Raw genomic sequence first — 21,792 nt, forward strand, 5'->3', positions numbered from 1 at the left:
TTACACTGATTAACAAGTAATGGCTGCCCACAAAGGATTAAGAATCCATACGGATCGCTTATCCAAGCTCAAATCTTGTATACAATTAAAATCACCCTGCAATTCTAGCTAGGCTTTGAAATTCAAATGGATTAAGAGAAAAGCTCCTTAAGGAGATTGCAACTAGTTAGGTATTTTATTGTATGTAAATTGTACATACATGCTTACAGACAGATATGCATAATGTGATACTATAGTTCGCTTTATCAGATTAATAGGTGGATTTAGGAAAGTCCTCAGTTCCACAGGAAGTTACACAGGAGCTCTCTGCTGCAGATACGATCTGTATTTTGGCCTTGCTCTTGAAAAATCACAGATTCTCGCTGTTAGTTTAAACTCACGTAGGGAGGCTATGTTTCATGTCTAATAGCCTTCAGAGCAGCACGTCAGAGTTAAGAGGCAGAATGCTACTGAAATTCAATAGGAATTGGGCAGCTAGCTCCTTCAGACACCTTGGAAAATCCCCATCCAAACACAGAGAAATAAGAGCTGCAAAACAGATTAAAAACTTATTTGGGACAACTTTTATGAGCATCTGATTTTGAAGCAGTTTTAAGGCCGTTCCTCTCCCAGTGCTCCCCTCTTGTTCAGTGCTAAGTGCATCCTCAGCTCTATGGAACGAGCTGCTGTGCTTTAAAAGCTATCACATTTTAATGTATAGAGAAGCCTTTTTTTTTCTGGCCCAGGATTGAACCTAACCTCTCTTGGGCTTTGAGACAGAGGTAGTTTTCAAGAAAATGTCTGTATTTTAATGTAGTGAGCAGGCTGGAAATGCCAGCTGTCTGAACCTGTTCAAAAATATAACAGAATAAGCCCCAAGACAGAACTGTTACTGGACAGAGTAGAAAAAGTAATTAAAGGTGTTTAATGGGTGCATTTGTCAAATAGCTCTGTGGTTTATCACATAGTCATACAGTTTATCATGGGGATATCACTTCCATGCATTTCTGGCTGTATGTAAAATATGCATGTTAGCCCTGGCTTTTTTCTGCCTGGCTATAATGTTTCATGGGAACAACAAATCTGTAGAAGTCAGAGATCAAAACTCAATGTTATTTCCCAAATAACAATGATACACAGAATGCTGTCATGGAAACCTTCCTTACAGAGAGCCCTCAGCATAATAGGCAATCATCCCACACTATGCGGCAGAAGTGTTCATCAGTCACCACCCCAGACTATGTAGTCTATAAATTGTAGTCACAAGAAAACCACACATTTTACTCACGTGATACTGCTTTTCTTGGACAAATGCTGCAGTCTTCTTTTCATGTCTGAATACCTGGCTATGCATCGCATAACTATGCGGTAACAGATGGACTTTGTTTCCTTAAGAAAAACGGAATTTCACCTTTCCTCTGAAACCCATATTAATATCAAAGGCTACTATGGTTTCATGAACACTTCTTAGCTTGTTTTCTGGTTTAGGGTGCAAGTCCTACTTGATTGTGTCCCATGAAGATCAACATTTCATTGCTTCTCACAGGTGTCTTGGTTTATCCTTCACAAAATCCTTGTGGTTATTAGTTATATTTCCTGAAGTCATTTATCCTTTTTTTGAACATAAATACAAAGATACACGGTACCAAATTTCCAGACAACATGTCAAGGAACATTTTTTCCTGTGCCTTTCAGTGCAGGTGGTTCAGTGCATAAAGGCAATCTGAATATTTAATCAGATTCCCCTAACTAGAATGTATATTAAAATATATATCTAAATTTGCATGATGGAAATACAGTGAATCCTAAGCCGTGCTTATCATAAACAATTATAAATGCAAATTGGAAAGATACGTGCTTCTCTATGCCCATATAGGCACCAGAGTTAACTTCCATGCCCCTTACAAGAACTGTATTTTCTGAAACTGTCCTAGGAAATGCTACAAGTGGTGCTAACCTAAAACGTTATTAAGATAGTCCATTATTGTAGGTCTACCTCTAACTAAAATGCCGGAAGAATGTGAAATACCTCCTTTCACATGCTGCATGTTTGCAATGGAGTGTTAAAAATGAAGTTGTATAAGTCATACAGTAGGACTCCTAGATCTAATTGCACATAAAACAAAATTACAAGAAAATAACCAGATGGGCTACCAAAAAAAAAAAAAAAAAGAAAAAAAGACAGATAAGATCCTAGCCCAAATAGGAAGCTTACAGTAATTGTTTCTCTGTGAGGTGGGCTCCAAAGAATAAAGAGACAAGAGTAGGAGTTAAAAAATAAAATGGTTGTGGGTAGTCTCACTGAGGTTAATGGTGCTTGTAGCGCTGTGTGGTGTCAGCTTTGCTCTGTGGTCTCTTATAAAGGATTGCCACAATAGCACTGGAGGGACAGGGAGGGAAATGGCATCTGTGCATTGCAGAGTACTGAAGAGCACAACAAAGTCTGCTTTTCACGTTGGTTTTGGCCTGACATAGCATTTGTGGCTCTGCCTTCTCCTCTCTTTACTAGATCTGTTTTCAGGTGAGTGAATACTAGAAAATTTTACAGCAAAGAGTTTAGGGGGCACATTTCCCTTGTGTTTATCTATAAATTAGTTTAAGTAGATCTTGAGGAAAAGCAATCTTGCTTTGCTTTCAGACTGAATAGGCATCTGCTGTTGTTATTCCATGCTGTGTTTCCTACTACCCAGCAAAAAACATTGTCAGTCGCCCAGTTTGAAAGATCTCTCTATACTGGCTGACTACTGACTCCAGTTCTCAGCTTCTGTTTTGGTTATATTATGATAGTGGCAACAAAATGAGATATAAAAAATTGACTAAGTTGTATGAGTTTTCCCTGCCAGATTTTGGGAGGCTTTCCATACTGTGATGGAGAGAATACTCATCCTACCTGGCTTCAGGCTGCACAGCTGCATTGGGGAGGAAAGTATCTTTCCCAGATCTCTTTTTTTCCCCTAAAAGAAGAAATGTCAAGTAAGAGTTGCTGACTTTCTATTTAATATTTAAATTGCTGTGTAGCCTCAGTAAGTTTTGGAAGAGGTCTTCTGCCTTCTGCTTTCATTTCCTCCCTTTTAATAGGAAACTCTTTGTTCCTGCTTCTGAAAGTGAAGAAAAGTACACTTCATTAAGCCTGTAATTGTTTAGAACTCAGAAGTGTAGATTGATTAGCAAATACTCTACAATAGCTCTTATAATGGAGAGCTTTAAATAAATGGGTTTAAAACTATTCTTACAGTTTCTAGTGCTTTTTATACAGTCTAAACATGCTGTGTACACTATTCTTTGACTCTGCTGTGTTCCTGGAGGGGAATGAATCAGAATATTCTGAATGCCTTATGTAACGTATTTAGAGAACTTTTTTGTTTGTATCTTTGTTTGAATTTCTTGGACGGAATTAATTAATGGCAAAGTATAAAGGCCAACTTTGAAATCCTAGCTGACTTGTACACTAGAGCTCAATTTGTATTCTACATCAAGGAAATGTTTGGATTTGAAAGAAGGACGCCATTATCAAAAAGATTTCTGTAGATGGCTCTGTTCTTCAGAGCGTCATCTTTTTACCACAGAAATGTGGTTTTAACACTTGGGTAATTCAAAAAGAAATTGATTTTTTGATCAGAGTACATATTTAATTCCTCGTTAAAAACTAAATGCAGAACGGGAAATAGTAGCTGATTTGGGAAAGAAGAAAAGTTACAGAGGTTGGGCTTGTTTAAAGCAATCTTAATTTCAAGAGGAACACATACAGAATAAAGTCTGTAGCCTACACTTTTGTGATCCTTTAGAAAACTGATGGGGTAACAGCTTTTAGGGAAGAGAAAAATTCTTCTTTTCATAGCCATATTTGCATTTCAATTTTGTAACTATATTCCTTTGTACAAGATCGCAGGAATAGTAGTTCCTCAGTGGGTGTGAATTTGTCTAGCTTCATTGAAGACAGTGGAATAAAGATAATTTACATCAGTTTCCAAATGGGGTCTTGAAGCACTTGATCAGCTGACTACTGCGACAACTGGGAAGGCAGACAGGAGAATCCTGCCTTTTGTCCGTGTGGAAAATGGGCTATTCATGAAATGCCCCATTCTGTTGTAAAGGCAACTAAAGCAGTATCTTACAGTATATACGCAGCATGTGTACTTTTCCCCTCTGTCTGGTCTGCAGTGGAATGGGCAAAGGGGAGTAGCTGTAGATCCTGCTTGCACCCCTCTGTTGCCCTAGATTTCAGGCTCTATGTTCAGGGCAGTCTCTCCTTACAGGCAAAGCAACTCAGCCTGAGTGATAACAGGATTAAATGAAATAATGCAGTTTTGGTTTATAGCACATACATCAGCTCCTAAAACTACTGGAATTTCCCCACAGCATACTGCAGGAGCAACATTAAGTCTTGGTCCATATGTGGTGAGGCTCTAGGGCAGTTTGCCATCTGGTATTTGCAGAAGACTAGGCCAGTACCTGCACAGGAGGGAGAACCCAGGGGGTTTAATTCCAAACTTGAAGTTCAGGTAGCCATGGGGAATTTCTGCTGGGCTAGAGATCTCAAAGCTTGGAAAGGACTGACCGTGCTGACTTTTTTCTGGTCTTGCTCTCGTGTTCTTGGGCTTTGAAGTTTGTGCAGTCACTCAAATTTGTGCACAGTTAGTGTAATCCACTGGTGGTGCATATAGAGTATGCACTATTAAGAAGTAGAGTATTAAAACTCTTAGGCAGATGAAGGATCCTGTCTCTGTGCTTTCCAGGCTTATCCTGCCTGCCAAAGAGAGCTCAGATGGGAGGGAGTAGAGTGGTGATAACATTTTTACTGCTTTTGAATATTTGTAGGGTAGAGAGAGGATTGGTTGAGGATTGGTCTTTTTTGGTTCCAAAATCGTTTTTCTCCTCACACTGGTGACTCTTTTTTTCTTCTTAAGTGCTGTGTATTTTCTGCCTCATTTATTTATCTCTGTGGCATAATGGCATGGTCCCGAGAAATGCTAAGCATTATCCAGTGTCTTTAAAAGCAGGGGAACATCAAAGACAATTCTGTAGCATCAAACTATGACAATATTTATTGTAGTCCCATCACAATCTCTCATCTTTTCTCTGATGCCAGTGAACATCCATGTTGTTACAAGAGGTAGGAAATTAGGCTATGGGCAAGAGATGGCGTACAGAAAGTTGCCCAGCTTCTCTAGCCTATTTGACACAGGATGATCGTGGATTTCCTCCAGAGCTTCTTGTTGATTGCTCTGTGGACAAGCCCATGTTTATACTCGTGCAGTACAATGTGAGCAGTGGCACAGAAAGGCTGCTGCTGGGCTCCTGCCAAAGGGCCCCACAGAGGCAGCCAGATCATCTCTGTGCGATGTGAGTATGATGGGAGCAGTGTGACAGGGGAAGCCTGGCTGCACAGCCACCTCCTCCTCCTCTGTTGCCCCGTGCTAGAGCAGGGCAAGCGTATATGCTCAGAGGGAGGTTGGCAGGAGTACTGATGGTGAAGGGGCTGGCGGAGGCAGGCTGCCTTCAGAGCCCAAAGCTCACACCTGCCCGACTTCGGGGTGGGACCAGTACCATCCCAGGTCCTTAATGTCCCTTCACTTGCAGTGTCTTTGGTGTTTGGCTGTTGGCCACAGTGGGCAGGACCGTTCCTTGCATGAGGCCCCAGCACCACGTTGAACAAAACCTCTCTTCTCTGTGCCCAAATGAGGGGACTGCGGGAGCTGGGGGAGGAGCACTGGGCGGGCAGCGCAGAGCCTCTGCGAGGGGAAGGGCCCTCAGAGAAGCTACCAGTACGAGCGAGGGTGGCTCCTTGAGCAAGGATTGCAGCCAGTCACACTGTGCATGAGGTATGGCAGTCCTGGGGCAGAGGGAGACTGGAAAGAGGGAAGAAATGGAGCTAGAAAAGAGCTTAACAACTAGGAGAGGAAGGGATGACGAGAAGTGAGAAGCCGGGTCTGAGGGAGTTGGAAGAATATGACTCACTGCCTGCAGGGACAGTGAGATTGAATGAGAAACTCAAATACGCAGGAAGTAGGGAAGAGGGATGCACTGGGGAGCAGGAGGAGGATTTATTGTGGAATTAAGGCCTGGATGCAATCCTGAGTATGCAACGCCTGAGGGGTTTGAGTGGGAATGCCCATGTTGTACGGACAAATCTGATGTGCATTTTTTCTTTAATTTTTTACTCTGCTGGCATTAAGTAGGTTTGTCTGGATCCTATGTCTCCAGAGTTTAACAACATAAAATTACAGTCTTCTACACTGATGACCTTCTTCTAAGCTGTGGAGTTGGGAAACTGCCTTGAAAACAACTTTCAAAACCAAAACTTCCCCTTTTTGAAATCAATAAGTAAGGGATTCATTGCATCTCAGTCCATCAGGTTTCCCATCTGTTCAAAAAGTTATGGCTGCTTCCATGAAAAGAATACTTTTTTTTTTTTTTTAAATTATTTTGGGGCGGAGAGAGAGAGTACATGTATGTGATTTGGGAAGAAAATATAACAGGTGGTGTCCTCTCCTAGAAGAATGGTTAGACCTGCTCTTTAACATGTGATAAATCTCAAACATGATTTCTTCTCTTGGACTTGAATGCCTTTGGATCCCAGATGCTCTAGGATAAAGGTTTTCTTGTTTAGTTGTTGCTTGTTTTCTGAGTGGGGTTTTATTTATATATCTGCAGAATGATCTGTTCTACTGGGTGGGATGTTAGACTGTTTATTTTGGCACCTAGTTTGGGAAATAGATGCTTTTACCGTACAGATAAATGTTTCGTTAACTCTTAGGACTGTAAAACCCATTGGTGTGGTGGTAGACTGGAAAATGAAGAGCGACTAGTTCTTGGGTTTATAAATTTCTCAACACTTTCCACACTGTCAAATTCCTGCATATCACCTTCTATTTGCATGAATCTCACATGTGTCAACATCCTTGATTTTATTTTATTTTTTAATTTAAATTCTTATTGGAAAGCTAGTATGTGGGGTATTGAATTCTGGCTGTCATTACTTTGGTATTAAATTGTGTACTGCTTGATTAAGAAACTCATTGTGAATGTCATGGCAGAGTACTTTCTATATGAAATGCTATTTTACAGTATTTCCCTATTGACATTTCTCCTACAATTTGTTTGGTACTTAGAAGGCATGCTGGAGACAGATGGCCAATACAGCCACGGCTTAAGCCTTAGCCTATCATTATCAAATGCACAAAACACATGAAACTTAATACAGGATAGGATCGCTGTCCCTGGAGTGGCTACAAGTCAGACTTAACTCACTAGGCAGTATCTGCTTGAAAGGAGAAATCAGAACTGGGAACAGCCAACATGGTGGTGCTGCATCCCGGCCACCTCTGCAGCAAATGTGAGGGTGTGCGGGCAGGCTGATGGGGCTCTCCTGTGTCCTGGGGGCACTGGAAGCACCCAGGGAGAGGACGGTTAGCAGTCTCATCCCTCCACATTGCTGGCCAACCAGACTAGTGATGGCTGCACGAGGCTCTGTTTTTACCTCCTTGGCAAATACGAGTGAGCCGGCTTAAGATACAGCCTGGGTCTCCAACTCCATCTGGCTGGAAGGGAAGCGATGACTTCGCAGGGCAGTCAGGCTGTCTGCCCCTCTGTCCAGCTTGGGGCTAGCCCTGCCCCACGAGCTCTTCACTGCTCTCAGGCAGCAAGCTGTCTCCGCACTGGTAGGAGGAAACAGACCTTCCCCTGCCCCGGTCTGTCTTGGCTGCCTGCTGCTAAAATCAGCCTGCTGATAACCTCACTTTCCAGAGCAATATTGCACGATCTTCACTTTCATTCAGAAGGTGCAACTTTGTGTTTTGGTTTTTGGTGTCAGGGAATATTGCAGTTTGGCATTTCTGTACAGATAGGAATTCAAGCTTTTAAGCTAAAAGGGTAGGGTGGAGAAAGTATCTTCCTTTGTGCTTATGGCAATTAACTGTGGATGTAAATAGCTAACATTAATGAGGCTTACTGAAAGTATCTTATTAGAGAATGCAAGCCATTAACTTTTCAGTAAGACAATGTAAATGGCCCTTCTTGATATTTGCATGTAAAACTATAAGACTTAATTTCATACACACGTAAGTGCATTTTTTTTTACGTGATAACATAAGCACTATAATGAGTCTTTTTAGTTTGAAATAGTACTGTTATTTAGTACCGTCTTTTTTCCCCCAACAGCTTACATTCTCAAATTCTTTCATAAAAGACAGAATTTTCTGCATGTAAAAATAAAACCATGGGTGATGTTCTGTGAGTAGAGTGGTGTTATGTATCCTCATTTTGGAAGCTGTTTTGGAAACTGGGTAATCACCACTACTAAAGCCTGTAAAACTTTCACCTCACTAGCCAGCTAGTTTTACAATGGGCTTAATAGGGCATTTTGTTGTATTTCTTTTAGAATTTCTTGATGTTTTTCTGTGTGTTTACCCTGTGGTTAATGTACGTGTTAGCAGCCAGATATCTGTAGACAATACATGAAGAAATAAAAATGGGGGATTGGTTAACTTGGGGTCTTTTTACAGGTCCTGAGAACAAATAATGATTTTATCATCTTATTAAATCTAGTATGTTCATTTTCAGTGAAATGGACTAAAAGATCAAGCAAGGGTTATGTTATATATTTTGACTTTGCTCTAGTTCCGTGTTTATTGCTATTTGCTTCTGTGAATTGACCTTTTTGAAACATCACAGACAACATTTCTTGAAAATCTCAGTGGTTTAGGCTCTTCAAAATGGTGGAGTTTCAGTTGTTGGTGTCATGATAAATTTTTATTATAGATTACTTTCTTCTAAGGGAACATGTACAGCAGAAATACAGAGCATTGGGCTCTGGGAGGTAACGCCAGAAGGTTTTTTCCTAATAGTACAACATATCAAATTGTTGTGTCAGAGTTGTAAGAAATGAGATTTTCAAACTTTGTGGCAAGAAATAGTTGTAGAACCATACTCCACTGAGTTCCAGTGCCATTTTTACCTACAATATTGTATTTGTTGTTTAACACAAATAGTTATGAAATGTGTCAAATTCATGTGAAACAGAAACAATTTCCTTACTCCGAAACAGTAATTTTAATATCCTCCCTGTTTTGAACAACAACAAAACCATGTTGGAAGTAACCTAAGTGCCTCCCCTTATGGATGTACATACACATAGCACACACAAACCAAATCTCATAGTAACAACAATTGTCATGTGCACTTGATAGCAGCAGGCCCATGTGTTTTGCCTTAAGGCTTGAGTCAGCTGGGAAAAGGTGCAGTGGTGAGCATTACACTGTTTTTCTCTAATTCAATGTGTGAATTATTTTACTTTTATTTCATGTTTCACTACACACAAGATTTCAGGAAAGCAATTTTATTTATACAGTATTTAAGCACCCACGAAGGCCTGCTGATGCTTGCTGGGATTACACATAAACTCCTGCTGCAAATGCAGAGAATACGCAGCTTCTTCCTCCAAAAGGCTAGTCATGTCTTCACATGTGACGAGAGATTTATTGAGTGCAATGTTAACAGCTACCATATTGCTCTACTCCCACATCAACACAAATGTTGGCAAAAGCTACTGTGCCAGCTGCCCACTTACACACTCTAGTGGCACCTTTGCTATTCCTCAAATCCACAAATTGCCATTTTCATCCAAGTAATGCTCAAACACAATTTGTTTTCTGCCTCACGTATTTAGCGGATTTTCATCGGGAAACAAAAGATGAAGGTAGATCCACAGGAGTCTGTCAAACCAGACCACACCCAGCAATACTAAGACTTTTTCAGTGCAAGAAAATACCCTGGAGTGGTCAGGTGCAGAAAGGTAGGAGATGAAACCCTAATTAAAATGAGTGCTTGTATTCAGAAGGTAGGGCAGACAGCGATGTTTATAGCTGTAAGGGAGCAGAAGTCTTCCTGCAGTTGCCCAGGTCCTACCTCTCATCCTGCCCTGAGACTGGGTTTCTGCTTGAGGACATGTTGCTTAGGTCAGTGTAGAAACATGCATCTACAGAAGACTCCCCATGGTGTGGTACTTCTCTGTAACAAGATAAGGTGACTTCCACAATCAGCATCTATATCTAAACTGCACCCTTAGGTTTTGCCCTCCTGTTCTTAGACCATGTTCCTCCAGCCTATGATGGTGTATTTACCAAGGCAAAGCATGGGAGCTGCATACCCTTTCTCAGTGCTGAGAAGTGGAGGTGACGATCATTTGTGACAACTTTCCCTCTCTAGAAGTATTTTATCTCAGCTTTAAGTTAGTCTGTGCCTGGTGACCTGCAAAATATGCTGCAGGATCATATTCAAGACCTGAATTGGTGTCCATTTTTATTTTTAAGTATGTTTACATGATTTTAACAGTGGAGTTACATTCTCATGTTCAAAAAACATCAGCTGAATTTGGTGTGTGCCATTTTTGTGGTTGTGTAATCACTTTCCTCTGTCCATGAAGTTTCATTCTGATTATCAGTTGGAATTTAATACTGTATTGACCTGTGAGAAACATGAGGCGTGTAAAGACCATTCTGTGGTGGTGTTGATCATCAAAGCATGAGGAAAAAATCTGCAACTTCTGATGCACATTCTTTAAGAATGTGATGGCCACTTCCATGTTCTGAAACAGAACACTCACAGAATATCAAAGTATATATAAATGACATGCCAACATTTCTATAAAATACCACAGTACCATTCTCGTCTGGAGTTTGTATACTAAGTCAAGAGAGGTTCTTCTGGTGCATCCTTGTTTGAATGCTTTCAAAAGCTTCTGCTCTTACAATCCGTCACCGTCTGTTATTCTGTTATCCTCATGAAGATGTTTTACTGCGAAGATGAAATGTGAGGAGGCCATAGGTAATCCTTTCAGCAGTTCTAATTCTGTACTTGCTTTGCATCTGCATGAAACTATTTACTCATGAGTAAAATCCTGGAGGGTCTCTACATGGCAATGGTATTTGCCAGTATTCCCTTCTGACCTAGTCAGTGCTCTGGTGTAATGTTATTTTGTTGGATGTTTGAATAGTTTAGAAGCAAAATCTAAAAACCGACAACCACATGTACATCTCTTAAAGCAGGGGTCTTCTGCTGCTAAGACTCTCTGATAGTTTCATGCCTTTATTTTGTGGAGGACATGGTGTTCCTCCAGATCGTTACCTTTTTTTTTTTGTTGTTGTTTACAGTCTCAGGGCATATTACATTTAAATTACTTGAGATAGTATCAAAACAGGTATCAACTAATTATACTAATTAATATTGAAATACAGTACGAGCGAGTTTCAGGTGTCATTTTAGAATGTCTTCCTGTGAAAATCCTTCCGTGCTGTTCTGCTGAGGCTAGCATTGGGCTGGATCCTTCTGTTCCAACCTGTTCGTTGAAGTCAGTGAACCTCCTTCTTGCTGTCACTCTGGGGAGAGAGAACATAATCTCCATCTTATGGGACTTTTGAGGAGATGTTTTATCCTTCCACTTCTCCTTTCCCTCTATTCCTTACTTGGCAAATGTATAGGTGTTATAGATAAATACAGAAATATTTACATGCTATGTTATCAGGTGACTAAATTAAAGAGACAGCTTGGCAAAAGAGGGTTGAGGGGGAGAATGAAAACCATGACTTCAGTGTAGAAGGAACAGCAAAAAGTTTGTAGAAGCAGAGACAAAGTGTCACTTCAGGATTCTAATATGCAGTATTACTGACTTTAAAATAATAATGTCTGCTTGGGCACGTACAGAGGAGCACTAAGACAGCTCAGCTATCTGGTGACTGCCAAATGATACTGCTCTGCAGCCACTGCCTCCAACACAAATAGCTCAGCTCCATTTAAGTATTCTTACTGGAGGCAATCAATCACATATGAAACAGAGCAGTCATAAATAAGATCTACCGTTCATATACATTCAGTTATTTTTGCAACTAAGCTATATTGTGTCCAAAAGAAATATTTGGATAACTGAATGTCTCCCTCCTAGAAGGGAGTGAGGGGGAAAAAAGAGTGCAAATTGTCAGTATAGGTCAAGAAGTAATTGAAATTCAGAATTCAGTGCCTGGATGCATTTCATCTTCTGAACCAAAGCACTGCCACCCTGTGCAACCTTTCAAAAGACATTGGAGCCTTAGGCTTAAGTACCTAAATGTCACAGTGAATGAAGAGATCCAGACAGCCAACTTACTGCTCATGATGGAGAACAACGCTGCAAGTGGAAGGAGGAGGAGCACTGTAGGAACATTATAAAAATTCCATGGATAGTTTGTTAATAGAAAAGATATTTCTGAGCAGAATGGTAGCCTTCTGAAGTTCCCTATGTCTCTGTTTCTTGATGTAATGATAGCCAAACGCCTTACAAACTTTTTTTTTCTTGCTATGACTGTCTGTCCCACAAAGAAAGCAAGTTTGTTATTAGAAATATCAGTCAAGTATTTGTCTGCTTGCTGTTGGTTACCAGCTCTCCAGAACTGTCTCAGGGAGTCCATCTCAAGTAGGATGAATGTGGTTGTATATACATAGCACCAGCGAGAAACACAGGTTTGTGTGGTGGGCATAGGACAGTGAAGTGGGAGACTGGCAGCGCTGGAGTCTGTTAACAATAGCACTGAGTTACAGAACCAGGGAGTGCAGCAGGGTTAATAGTGTCAGCTGCCATGCCAACATCTCTAGTCACATTTGGTAATTTGGTTTCACACTAAACATGTGAAAGCCTCATTTTTTTAATAGACTGAATCTTGCTAGATGATCAACATTCTCATTACTGTTTTTGCCCCATGAAATAAGAGCATACAGCCTATCTTCCACTAGCTTTGGTGTTTATTTTTTTCTTCTTTTCCCTCTTTTTGGCCATTTTGTCTACCTTGTACTTCGGAGCTATACTGCAAGCAAAGAAAGGTGCACGTACTGTGTTTGGTTTTGTTCTCTCTCTGATATTTCATTGTAAATGAAGCCAATATTGGGAGCTTTAACTTGTTTTTCCTTGAGTTTGGTCTTGATCTCACAGCCATGGAAATGCACACCAACCGATGTTTTGTATTTTAAAGAACAATTAATGCAAACAGAAAAAAAAAGACAAGTTTTGGATAAAATACGCATGTTTAGGCAGTGTTTTTCATACAAGTGGCTGATAAAGTCAAGCATGAAAAGCACTTTAATGTTAACTAATGTCAGAATTACAGCTTTTTGAATAGAAAAAAAACTCACATGAGCCCTTTTGCTTATAACTGATGTAGCAGCAAAGCAGAGGTGACATTTCCTTAGTTGCTCTGTCTTTAAGAATCTAGTCTTTACTGTTGCATTACTCCAAATCCTTCACTGAATAATTTGCATAATTTCAGTGTCTGTGAGTCTCATCACCACTGAATTTGTTTATTAGAATGCATACAGTGGACAAACAGAGAAGGAACTTTGAACTCAGTTGAACTGAATTCATAAAAAAGTTTGAGCAAATGCTGGTGGATACTTTCTCTGAATTTTCTCACCTCTCTTAAGACTTGATTCAAATCTCATATAAAAACAGTGAAAAAAAAATCACAGGAGCCATCACTTACTGAGTTTCATAAATCTGCGAGCCTTCTATACCCTATGCACAGAAGCCAGGACAGACTGCCGCCTGTTTTTGACCTTTTTTCTGTGGGTGTGAAACTTGCTGAGGTCTTCTTGCATTGCTTCAAACAGCCTCCACCCATGAGCATTTTTAATCTCTCTGGCATGTTTAGGTCTTGCATGTGTTGGCTTTTTGCCAGTCTGGGTGAGCACAATGTTCTCAAAGCTTGCAGTATGATATATGATATCGCAAGGAAAGATAAGGAACAGAGCAGACTAATAAATATGAATTAAAATGGGAATAGAGTCTCTCCCTTTTCTGTCTATTTTGCTGCTTTTGCTTCTTCTTTTCCCTTCTCTTTACCTTTTCTTTCACATTCTCCTCTCTCTGCCATCAAAATTTAAAACATTTGAAGCCCTTCCCTTTCTTTCCCTACTACAAGCTTGGATTCTGAGGAATAAACAGCAATGTGTGAATGCAGCACTTCTTAGGAGCAGCCAGCAACATGCTTACAGCAGGAGCCGCTGATGCAGCACATGGCGAGACTGCGAACAGAGTAACACAGCGCTGTTTCATAAATCAGCAGACAAAAAATGTCAGTGCGTGTCACCCTGTGATAGCTGGTTAAGAGGAACAACTCATTTGTCTCCAACCAGAATCTACCCCACGAACAACCCATTTGCAATCTCTAGGCTCCAGTTTTTGTAGCTTTTTGTTCAGTCTTATTTTGGTTTTACTTATAATTAAAAGTTACTTACTTAGCTACCTGCCTTTTCATGCACCAAACATCTATTTAGCCAGTTAATGCATTATCACGAAGGATTCTGTGGTGAGGTGCCACTCTTATTTTTCTTGTATATATTTAAAAGACAGTGAATTTTATTCCAGCTGGCTTTTTCTTAGCTTTGAATACTCAGAAAAGACTTCAAGAATGCAATACCTATGTTGAGGTACAGAGCCCCTGCTGTTTTGCTGTTCACATTTTGCTCTTTGCATGTTTGCTTTCTCAGTCCTTATGTAATAAGATTACATAAACTAAGACTGTAATCTCCAAAATCATTTACCATATTAAAGAGCAGCTCCCATCAATGGATCTTTATTAGTTGCCTGAAGCAGAAAGGAGACACGTGGCTGTACATTTGAAAACTGGTTGTTTACAATAGTCATCAATGCTTGCTGCCAGTTGTGGTCAGATGTCATCAAAAGTCATTATGCAGCTCTGAAAATAGAATCAAACTTGACCTGGACAGGTCCTTAGATGATCAATGAGCTGCCTCTGAATAATGTAAATGTTGGATTCCATTCCCTCCACTGGCCTCCCATGGCTCAGGGACCTGGAGCTAGGGCAGCATGAGGAGGGGGTACACTGTTGCAGGGTGCATCTCTGGCTGAAGTCTCCTCACCCCTAAAAGTCCGAGTTTCTCAGTGTGCCCTGCTCTGTCCTCGTGGAGAGGAGTGTCACCTGCACGTGGCTGCAGAGCAGAGATCTGCTGCAGTGCTGCGTTATCTCTGAAACTGGGAAGATGCAGGTGCCACCTATTCTTCCATTTTTCTCTTTCCCCCAAAAAGCACTGGTAAGCAAAGAGAGGGGAGGAGAAGCACAAAGAGGTCTTGAGAGCACCTCTGTGGTGTGTGAGCTTCCTTGGCTGTCCCAGCCACTGGACTGTGCCCCAGGAAGGGAAGAAACAGCACCAGAGTGCGCAGGGGCTCCTGTGCCTTCGTCTTGCCCACACTAAGGGAGTTCAACGTCGAGAGCTGGCTTTGAGGCTCTGACAATGCTGCTGTAGCTGCCGTGTCGTGGCAGGGAAGGGGATGTTCATACATTTACTGAAATCTGGCTTCCTCTGCTTAGCTCCCACAAGAGGAGAAAGAGTAGAGAGATCAGCTTCCCCTCCTCTTCCTTCCCTCTGCCCTCACCCAAGGCTCAAGAGGAACATTGCCTTCTCCCTTCCTTTGAGAAGTGCTGGCAAGCACAGACTGTTACAGTCCACCTTGGCATCAGAAGCGGTCAGCTGCTTCCCTGCTCCTGCTTGCTTGTTGGCATGTGGCAGAGGCCATGAGAGAAAGGGGAGCGGTGCTATCTATGCTCCTGGAGTGAAGCACGGCGAGCATCGTGTGCCTGCAGCTCCAGCCCAGCCCGCAGGCATTTGTCTGCTCTTTAGTTAGCAGGTAGAACATTACAAGAGACTTCGCAAATCCCCCTGGTATCCAGCAGGCCTGGAAGATGCGATTTAAGGCTGTAAGAAATGAGTTCGCTAGCCTTTATGGAAGTGCCCTGCTAGCATTCACGTGGTAATGTTTTCTTTGAAACACAAGGGTGCTTTGCAAAGGCTGCCAATGCTGCTGTTAATAATGACAGGAAAAATATTTTTAAGCTGCTACGTCTCTCTCAGATTGGTATTCTGTTTGTCAGAAATAGACAACAGTCCACCCACAGCAGAAAAGGGCTGGCTATCTTTTTGGCATTTCTTCTCCTCCTGTACGGTCTCTAAAAGGGTGCCTGTAGAGGGGCTTCCTATCTGTTGCTCCTCCTTCCCAAACCCCCCTACAGAGAGGACGCTACAGCAATCATCTTTTGTCCACAGAAATGTTGGACTGAGTCAAAGGTTGTTATAAGTGATACAGCAAAACACACTGTTGTACCTGCGCAGGGAGTGCTCTTTTCATTTAAAGGCAGTTGCAGCAACAGCAGAGATGTTTGTGGCTAGAGTTTCTGTTTTTTTTGTTTGTTTGTTTTGTTTTGTTTTGTTTTGTTTTGTTTTTGCTTTCCGAGCATTCGCCTTCTCCCCTTTTGGTTGTTTGCCTTCAAGTTGTGACATGAGATCAGGGGAGCTTAAGAGCTTAAATGACTTCTTAGTGTACCATCATTTCAAGATGAATAAACGTTCATGAAGACAGCCTGAGGGAAGGGAATTGATGTACTACTTGAATGCCCCGACTTTATAATTCATAGGAAACTGTCTCAGCAGGAGCATGCCCAGTGCTGAAAACTTTGCCTTAGGGTTTGGATGGATCAAGCAGTAATAAGTCTCCATGGCTGATTGAGGGGGAGGAAGAGGAGAAAACAATTTAAAAGTAGCGAAAGAAGATACTCCTGACCATTGCTGTAGCCAAGTTTTTGCTCCCATGGTCTGTGGAACCACCACATGATGAGCTGGAGGACTGAGCCCGCTCTCGGTTCCCTCCCTTGCAGCTGCACACAGAATTGCAACCCCGGTTTGGGAACAACTGGCTGAAGGCAAGGCAGCTGGCTGCTTTGCTCAGCTGTGTTTTGAGATGAGCAATTTTCTGTTAAGGTCAGCGAATGTTTGATGGAATAGGGAGTTCAGAGCACCGTCCCTAGAGAGGTGGAGAAATCCACAATGAGAAAATAGGGATAAGACCATGCATTCTCTCTAAAATTGGTTGCATGATCTATTTCAATTTGAATATATTTGTGCTTAATGTGTTTTTCCCAGCAAGATACAGGAAGAAGGCTTTACTCCAAGATGAATTCACAGTTTGCAGAAGCTCGCATAATATTTCCATTTAGACAGTACTGTCAGGCAGTCATTTTAATGAGTGCTGAAAACCCTAAACCAACTGTAGTCTAATCCTACTGCTTGTTCCTATTTCTGTGTTGACACTCCTGGCACCTCCCAGGCATTTGTGTTCTGCAACCAAACAGCCGCACGTTGGAAGTGAACATCTTTGCCCAAGCTGTCTGCTATTTAATATTGCTTGCCGGTAACTACTGTTCTCAGAAGTTCTGGACGGCAAGGTTTCAAATGCTGAACCGTGCACCAAAATAAAACCAAGCTCCAGATAGCTTGTTTTTCCTTATATTAACTATTGTGTTCACCACACTTTTTTTAAGATCATTTTTTGCAAATTTTATTTTGGAATGCAGTTTTGAGCTACCTAGTGAGAGGGGTGGGGGAAGCAATCTCTGCTTTCACAGCTGGGCTTCCCAACGTGTGTCTTGTTTGTCAGTAAGCATCCCTTATTCCTCCTAAGCATGAGGAAAAGCCCTAAAAACATCTTTGAACGTCTTCCTGGTTTTTCTCCTTGAATTAGTTGCTGTCACATTTCTATCAGACACATTTCTGCTGCTGTGCTAGAAGCAGGAAGCTTTGCTTGCAGTTCAGGTAGAGGCCAGCTACATGCATTTTTGATGGTTGTGACAGCCCTGTTATTAACGCCTGAGGGCATGAGACCTAGTGGTCAGGCTATAGATAGCCTATGGGTCTGATACCTGCTAATCTCATTAACCGTTGGACTTAGCTTGACGTATACTCTCCTAAGTTTATAGTGATATATTATTGAAGAAAGAACAAAACCACAGGGTAGATGATAAAAAGTTATGGCAGAGCATTTTCACTCTGATCTCAAACTCTCTGCTGAGAATGGAGTATTTGGATGTAATGTAGTGCCACTGGCATCATTTCTATTGCACTATTAGGCAAATGTGAGAAGTACTTGATCAGTGCTGAAGAATTTCAGTTTTCCGCCTCTCCTTAGGCTTACTCTGTGCCATATCTGCCTTTTCTGAGTAACCTTGCTTGTATACATTTTATGCATGTAAACACACAGGTAGTAGTAATATGTTTCTAGATTTTGGGCTATAAATGAACGTTTGGCTCTGCTCCCAAAATACACACAAGCTTTGGTATTATCTTAATACCAGGGCTAACTCATTCCTGGCAGGTGCTGTTTAATGGTACATAGAAATTAAAGGGGTTTTCTGTGCTCGGTTTTTGTATGACATTAACTGTATCACTTTAGAGCTGTGTATAATTAAACTGGTGCAACCTCTAAATTATTTTGAAGGAGCTACAGCTTCAAAGGGTAGTGAATGTTCTAAAAAATTAAGGAAATAAACTGTAGTAATGTAGCTATTGCCCACGCAAAATGGTGGAGCTAATCTAGGCGACTAACATTTAAACTCCAAAACTCTGTATAGCTCCACCTTACTTGGTTACTTTTGTTGGTCTGCTGTTCTAAAACTTTCCTGCTGCTTATATGCACAGATTCATCTCTCCACAGCATGACAAGGAATATGTTATGAAATTGATAAAATCCATAGAGACAACTTTCTCATCTAGCAGCTGATAATGTAAATAGTCATGCTAAGGACAAGAGACCAGTAAATTTAATTTCACTAAAAAAATTGTCAACAACGAAAGCAATTTTTTGCCTTTTTTGCTATTCTCTACCTCATTTCTCCTCCCCACACCAGATATGACCAGGTAGATGTCATGTGTTGAAACCTAAAAAAATTACATCAGTGGCTAAATTGAATTTATGTGGAGATACATTATTCAGAAGTTGGCATTGAGACAGATGGGAGTAGACGAGGTTAGATTGAAAACTGAGAACAATTAGAAGGAAGTAAGAATAAAAAATACTGATACCAAAAGGAAAAAAAAAAAAAAAAGCTCACACAAGATATCAGGTTAGCGATTAGTGGAAGAGTAAGAGGAAATTAGAAAAAACAAATTTACAGATGATGAGCTTTTGATGCGAGTTCAGCAGGCCACAGATAAGCAGTGATCAGACAAGTCTGAAAACAGACCCACGCTCCATCACAGGGGAGCCACTGTCAGACCTCTGTCATCAGGCAGCAGCTGTGCCTGGACAAATGACTGCTTGCTCTGCTTGGCAGCCAGCACTGTCCCTGGGAGCGTGCCATGTATATTAAGCTGCCTGAACTTCGGACAAGGGGGTGAGAGGCTTTTACAGGGGCTAATGTTAGCCTCAAAGGGGGGTTTTGACACATCTGCTGTTCTCGTTTCTCATTGCAAAGTATCTTGCAGATTATCAGAGGCGGCTGTTACAACCATATAAGAATAAGCTGGGGGGCATTCACAAAGACTGGCTTTAGCTTCAGGGTGCTTTTCTTCCTCAGCTTCTTGCAGAATCAAGAGAAAGCACTTCTTCTGGGGCAACCGAGTGCACCTACAATGAGCTCTTGTGGAGACATGCTGTAGAGGAATTTGCCACTCCCCACTGGCTGTGGAAAGATCCTAGGGCGAATAAGCTCCTTAGGATAACATCAGCCTTTGCAACTGTCCTCCTGTGCAGCCTGGTCTAAGAACCACGAGCAGCGCATCAGTCACTGACTGATTTTGGAGTCAGTCTTGTGATTTTCAAGGCTCACAATACTATGATCTCTCCACTGATTCTAAGCGCTCCGGGGCACTGTACAGGAACAGCAATCTGTAAGGGTTGCTATAATGCATATAAAGAACGCGCTGTAGGGCTGGCATATATTCAGAACGCAAGTAATGGTGATAAGACATTGTTCAGAGCGGAGCATGGTTTAATTGAAATGCTGATGAATGTTAAAACAGTGCTATAAACTAATAGCCACTTTATTGTCTGTTTGTATTCTCTCCCTATCTTATCTGCCTGTATATGGCTGCTGAAGCGGGCATACATCCCTACCAGAACAAAACCACGTAAAACACAACTCTTAATTGCCGTTTCTAATGTATTTCTTTGTGAAATTCTAATTGTGGGTCTCACAGTTAAATAATCAGAGATCTGAAAGAGAGTGTAAGAGTTTGTAGTAAGTGACTGTGAGTCAAGTGAGTGAAATACAAGCCTAGTCTCACTACGCATCTAGGCTCTGAGCCAAGGAGAGGGAATGTCTGGGTGTCTTCTCATTCATTTAGCATAATTTTCCTTCTGTTTCCTTAGCAGTTAATTAGCTGCCTTTTTTTTTTTTTTTTTATGGTAGCAGTGGGGGATAAGACAGTGAAGTCTTTCCTGTCTTGCCACGTGACCTCAGCCATAGTAGATCTTGGTAGTGCAAACCTGGCAGGCACCAGCATTAATCTGAAATGACCATCTTCTGTGCCTATACAAAAGACAAAACAAACAAAAAATGTAAACCTCTGTAGTTATACAAAAGCTAGATCAGTAGATGACATTGAAGAATCAGTCACTTAGACTTTATTATGTATTACGTCCTGCGTGGCTGTCTTCAAATAGTTTTGATGTCATCCAGTGAAGGGGTGTAGTATCATAAGGAAAATCTAATGCACAGGATCATTCCAGGTAATCGTGAAAAGCCTTTGTGGAAAGGGGAAGGGCAGTGGGAAAGACTCTAGAAGATACTGTAATGGAAAGCAAGCAGAAATGTAACTTGTTCCAATGAAAATGGGAAACACCAAAGAGAGGAATTGGTCACCGTGGGCTACTTAAGCAAGTAAAAGTAAAATATTAACCACACTAGGAAACTGAAAACTGGAGGGCCACCAAAATAGGCTTTTATATTCCAAGTTTAGTGCACACAAGAAAAATGGGGACAGCCAGAAAATACATTGAAAAAGGTGCCAAGAGGTTAAAGATAATATGAAGAGACTGTTGTAAGTCCTGAAGGCACAGTGCAGCAAAATGACTTTACCAAGAAAATACTAATGGTAATTAATTTGTAATAGGGAGATAAATTTTGGGACCAGTTCTTATTCCCACTAAAACTAATTGGACTTTTGCCATGAAGTTTATTGGGAAGGGGATTAAACTTTGAATAATGGCTTGGTTAAGAAATCATTGATGTAATTGTGAACTGCTGGGAAAAAGTAACTAAGAAATACATAATGAAATATCATCACTTGAACAAATACAGCTGAGGTGTCCCTTTGGGTATTTATAGAACTGATAGAACAGCTAGTTGTTAAAGTATCACAGGGAATTGAGGAGGTATTGGGAGACTAATGAAGTATCAGCATGTCACAGGCTTTAAAAATTGAATTAAGAGTAACTATGGAAACTATTGTTTTAAGAGCATGGTTCAAGATTGAAAGTAATAGTATAAATATGAAAGCAGGAGGAGAAAATTTATTCATATGGAAGCGAATAGTATAATGAGACCCAGATATGACACAGGTGTACTACAGTAAACTAAACCGTGCAAATTAGCAAGTTCCTCTGTCTTTTTTTTTTTTTTTAATGATGGTGACAGGTTAGTAGAGTACAGAGTAGCATTAAGATTTTTACAGAGGTATTTGATGCTCTGTTGCACAATTTCTTAAGGGAAATACAAAATCAAGTCAGCTTGGGCTAAAATTCATTTAAAGGTATCACAAGCTGGCCACTGAACTGTAGACAGAAATTAAATCTGAATAGCAGTCAGCATTCATGGGGATATGCATGAGGATATGTACTCAGTAGTATCCTTTAAAGGTCAAGATATGGTCCAGTATGTGGAGGATGAAGCACTAATTAAATGTGAAAATGATACTGAAGTAAGGAGAATGATTAACAGCACAGAGGAGAGAGGGAATATAAACGGTTCTAGTTGTTCTCTAGAGATACCACAGATCTAA

The 21,792-nt window shown here is 41.0% G+C and overlaps 1 protein-coding gene across 7 annotated transcripts in view; it reads left to right on the plus strand.

The window, feature by feature from the left end:
• PHYHIPL (phytanoyl-CoA 2-hydroxylase interacting protein like) overlaps positions 1-21,792 on the plus strand; it is a 129,135-nt gene that overhangs the window by 67,220 nt on the left and 40,123 nt on the right. The window contains exon 1 of one of the 7 annotated variants that reach the window (XM_080598596.1): positions 5,671-5,801. The exons of the other annotated variants lie outside the window; for them this stretch is intronic. The gene's annotated coding sequence lies outside the window, so the exon portion shown is untranslated. Of the gene's footprint in view, positions 1-5,670; positions 5,802-21,792 lie in introns of those variants that run through there. 7 annotated transcript variants of the gene reach the window in all.

Source organism: Anser brachyrhynchus, assembly GCF_964034855.1.
Source record: "Anser brachyrhynchus genome assembly, chromosome: 6".
NCBI lineage: Eukaryota > Metazoa > Chordata > Aves > Anseriformes > Anatidae > Anser > Anser brachyrhynchus.